We start from the raw sequence: 5,283 nt of genomic DNA on the forward strand, positions 1-5,283 counted from the left end.
TCGCGTCGATTTATGTAGTACTACGCGTTTTTTTTACGTCGACCTTCTGAGCGCTAACTCATCTCAACGCAAACTTGTTTTGCCACAGGCACACTGCCCCCTCCCCCACCTTGAGCTTCCGTCGGCGCTAAACATTATGTACTTCAGATATAAATAGTTACATGTTACATTCACTGTCACAATAAACACGTACTAGTATTAGTAATGACAAGACACACTTCTTCTTCAAGAATGAAATGAATATCTTGTGAAAAATCGTGCAACAACTCACCGGTAACAAATCATACAAACATTTGACATACATTTTTAAAGAAAATCTACCCGACCAAGCGGAAAAATTGCATCCTTATTTACCGTTGCACGGAAAGCGAATTCTAGGATGTGAAACATTTACAACATGTTAACAAGAAACTTTACGCTATACTTGAACAAAAAACATGAAGTTTCTACCGAAAAGCTAACTCTTAATTCAGGGACTTTGGTGGAAACATGGCAGCCTTTGTTTTACAACATCTACCCAAGCCAAAAATGGCGTCGGTGACTCGGTCTTTGCTTACTCTACCGTCAATCGCACGAAAATGCCAAAAAAGTTACAGATTCAAGAGTGTGAAAAATTAAAACGCGTTTACAAGAAAGTTTACGCTTTACTACAACAACATCATTCATATCAAATTTGTACGGAAAAATATAACACTCGGCTCTAGCTATTTAGATAGGCTCTAGCTATTTAGATCAACATTTCACGGAGATCTGTGTCCTTCGGACACTTGTTTTAACATTTGGAATCATGCTATAATCGGCTTAACGCAGAAACAACATAACGTCTACAAAGTCTATAATAACTCGCCGTAAATGACACAACATGAGAAGGCCTTGGAAACACACTAGTACTTGGTCAAGGTCAACCAGGAGAATTGAATCTTCGAATGATCACAACTGATGTTGAAAAGTGCGGTTACATAACCTTTGGCGCATAATGTTCAGCCAAGTCATCACGTATGAGGTAAAATAGCTCCTCCAACCTTATTCCCGAAACATAGTCTTGTCTGAGAACCATTTTTCGTAGACGTTGAAAGCTGCTTTACGAAGAGACACATCTGTCCACCTCGAAGACTTTCGAACAGTAAACAGAAGCAAAGATCGAACGTGGAAACGTCAACAGAACGTCTGACTTGTGACGTAACTGACGGCATTTCCAAGTCAACAGTTTGTTTATGTTTGAACTTCGAATCTAACCGTTACATTCGAAGTTCGAACGTAAACAAACTGTGCGTTGCCTTGGAAATGTGGCGCCGGCGACATGCACATGTACAGTTGCAATGTCATTTTCATGTTTCATAGAACCATCTTTATGGGAAGAGGTAGGCTAACTTTGATAAGAAAAAAATGATGCCGTCATGAAAGCTCTTCACTAAATGCTTTGCGGTATGTGACTACGTATCGGTTGCTGTAAGTATATCTATGTTCGCGTCGATTTTATGTAGTACTACGCGTTTTTTTACGTCGACCTTCTGAGCGCTAACTCATCTCAACGCAAACTTGTTTTGCCACAGGCACACTGCCCCCTCCCCCATCTTGAGCTTGAGAGATGTGAAAAATGTACAGCATGTTTACAAGAAACTTTACGCTATATCTTTACTACTATGTAGAACAAAAGACATAAAGTTTCTACGGAAAATCTAACTCTTAATTCAGGTGATTTGGTGGAAACATGGCAGCCTTTGTTTCACAAAATGGACCCATGCTGGCGTCGGTCTTTGTTTACTCTACTAGATTCTACCGTCAATTGCATGCAAATGGCACAAAAGTTACAAATTCAAGAATGTGAAAAAATTACATCTACAAGAAAGCTTGCGCTTTACTACAACAAAAACATATCAAATTTGTACGGAAAAATCCAAAACTTGTCACTTGACTCAAGCGATTTGATTGAAGTCTGAACATGACGGTCTTTGTATTTTGCAGATGAATTTTTCTTTCTCTGCTATAACTTGGACCAAACGTGGAAGCTTAAAACGATTTAACAGAACATACGTTTTCAGGGCGAACCTTGAGTAAGGTGGTGGGAAACAAACGTCTACAGGCTAACAAGTTTTAAAGAAATTATTATTCCTGGTAAAGAGGGTAGCAAACACCTTAGCCCACACGGCAAGCATTATAACTACTTCACGGACGTCCCAAGGACTTTTGTTGTTTTGTTGTTGTTACACCCCCTAGATACAACATACACGTCGATGTATCTTCTAGTCCGCTAACTGCAGCATTGGAAACTTCGCGAGGACAAGATAAGCAGGTTTTGTAGAGCCTCAGCCTAATATAGAATCTAATTAGCTACTCTTCAAGCAGGTTAGGCCACTGCCTTCGTTACTTCTTCGAGTAATAATAAACAGCTACGTGAACATAAATGGAAACATGTTTTAAAGAAATTGTTATTCCTGGTATCAAACACCTTAGCCCACACGATAAACATTTCACTGTCTGTGTCCTACGGACTCTTGTTTTAACATTTGGAATCATGCTATAATCGGCCTAACGCAGAAACAACATAACTTCTACGAGGTCTATAATAGCCCGCCGTAAATGACACAACATTAGAAAATAGAAGGTCTTTGAAACGCACTTGATCAAGGTCAACAAAAAACCCTTGAAACTTCGGCTGATCACAACTGAAGTTAAAAAGTGCGGCTACAGAACCTATGCCGCATAATGTTCAGCCACGTCATCACGTATAAGGTACGATAGCTTCTCAAACCTTATTTTCAAAACATAGTCTTGTCTGAGAACCGTTTTTCGAAGATGACAGCTGCTGTTACGAAGGGACACATCTAAACAGACGGAAACATCGAACGTGGAGACGTCAATATAGAACGTCTGACTTGTGACGTCGCCGTCGTTATCTCCAAGGTGACAATTTGTGTACATTCGAACTTCGAATCGAATGTAACGGTTACATTAGAAGTTTGAAGGTACACAAACTGTCGCCTTAGAAATGACGTCGGCGACGTACACAGAAGAGGTTTTGTCGAACCATCTTTATGCCGGGAAGAGGTAGGCCAGCAGATAAGAAACGTTAATAATATTATATTAATAATATTAACGTTGGGTAACCTAAATTCGTGGGGTACTTAAAGTCGGGATTTTTCGAAAACGGGGTATTTAGGGATATGTGCTAGATGCAACATCAGTAATACCGCTAGAAATGCAAACCTGACAGACTTACGTATTCAGAACACTGTCTGAAAAGCTTCGATAAGCATGGATTATAAGGCGACGAGGTCAAAAACTCTCCGTCCCTTATTGTCACAGTCTGAGGGCTTCGTGGGAGAAGTACACAACATGGTTGTCGGCTGGTTTATAAGAAAAATGTCACATCCGCTTCCTGCTAAACACAATTATTTACAAGACAACTTATTACAATCTCTTTTGCTAACCTACAACTGGATTCTAAGTGTGATTAATCATCAAAACTCCTCTCTGTTGCTACAACCTACGGCACGTGTATTTTCCCGCCGCCATATTGTTAACCAGAATCCTGTTGTCAAGCAGACGACAAAGGTTTGTGAGGAACACTTTTTTGTCTAAATGCTGCGTGTGATAGTGGACTGAGGAAGATATTTTCCTCAAAGTTTGCTCCTAACACAACAAGGAACACATGGACATAGTAGTATTACCATTGCTACGGCATCCAGCTAACTTGCCATGAATAATGTAACGTTACACGTTGCCCGATGATGACGATGGGCCGACTTTGAGTGAAGTTCTACCGACTCAACACACGGCTTGTTCCCGAACTGGCCTGATGTGTGCGGTACGGCCGTTTTTTCGTGTATTTTTTTTTACTTGGACACGTCTATATCCATAGCACTCTCCTCAAGCTAAGGATGGAACGAATAGCTGCTGTATAAAATGTGATTAGCGGTAAGATATTCAAGACGAATCTTCTCTCCCGAATTAATGTGCCCCCCCTGTCCGACAGCACTGTCATTCTGCGTGCGGCGGACGGTAGTTTTAAGTTGAAATATTATGGTGTCAGCACGACTAGAGACAAAATCTACCATATATATGATTAGTGCAAAGATAGTACATGATACTGACAGAATAATAGAAAAAAAGGATGTTTTATTGCTCTGCTAGATTGATTTCAGTCAACCATTATCGGAAAAATCCCGAATTTAGATTACCCAACGTTATATTAATAACATGGTACCGCCTTGAAAACTTCATTGAATGCTTTGCCGTGACTATGTATCGGTTATTTTGCAGGTGAATCATTCTTTCTCTGCTATAACTTGGACCAAACGTCGAAGCTTATGACGACTTGACTTTCGATCAAGGCAGAACGTTTTCGGTGCGAACCGCAAGGTGGTCGGAAAGGAAACAGGTTTTAAAGAAATTGTTATTCCTGGTAAAGAGGGTACCAAACACATCAGCCCACACGACAAACACTTCACGGAGGTTTGTGTCCGACGGAGTTTCGTTGTTTTGTTGTGACACCACCGAGATACAACATACACCTCTGTGTACATCATTAATTCAGCTTCTTTCACCGTCATGTTTCAGCAACCTCTATCTTCTAGCCGTCCGTGAACTCTGTGAGAATAGGACAATCAAGCAGGTTTTGTAGAGCCTCATTCAGCAAAACATCCAAATTACTAGAGTTCCACGACCTCATACATTCGGCAAATGATGTTAATCTTGAGTGCTCTGATAGTAAACAGTACGCAAAAATGTCTAAAACGGCAGTTTATTCAGGAATCTATAAACTTTATCTTGAGCAATAAAAACTCTGATAGAACAACTACAAACGGTTCAAACTTCTCCACAACTTCCACAAAACTTACAGACTGCCGGTATTTCAGAAGAAAGCACAACACTAACTTTGACAACATACCTTATATACATCACAGATTGCTCAAAGTCAATGCAACATTTTCAAGTACGTAGCACAGTTCCACAGTTCCACGTCACTTATCTAATTAAAAGAGGCACTTGTATTGCCCTATGTTTAGCCATGCCTGTTAATTTGGTTGGCCATGTGTGACATACAGGAAAAAGCATTTCAATAATATAAATTAATCGAACATAAACTTAGTTGACAACATTTACTTTGTCAATAATCATCGATATTGATCATGACTTACAATGTTAGAATAATGAAAGACATCAAGATTAATTTAAGTTACATACATCTTCAACACATAGAATTATCCATAATGTCAATGGTCCTCCAACAAACTAGATGGTGGAAGGACACAAATATAAATTAAACAAGGACACAGTCTA

General features: G+C 39.7%; 1 long non-coding RNA gene across 1 annotated transcript; it reads left to right on the plus strand.

Annotated features, from left to right (window-relative positions):
• The first annotated feature begins 2,889 nt into the window (after positions 1 to 2,889).
• Positions 2,890 to 4,511, plus strand: LOC136439253 (uncharacterized). The gene is made up of 2 exons (XR_010756507.1): positions 2,890 to 3,048; positions 4,264 to 4,511. It is a non-coding gene; the product is annotated as an uncharacterized lncRNA (long non-coding RNA).
• Positions 4,512 to 5,283: the final 772 nt, after the last annotated feature.

Source organism: Branchiostoma lanceolatum, chromosome 7 (assembly GCF_035083965.1).
Source record: "Branchiostoma lanceolatum isolate klBraLanc5 chromosome 7, klBraLanc5.hap2, whole genome shotgun sequence".
Taxonomy (NCBI): domain Eukaryota; kingdom Metazoa; phylum Chordata; class Leptocardii; order Amphioxiformes; family Branchiostomatidae; genus Branchiostoma; species Branchiostoma lanceolatum.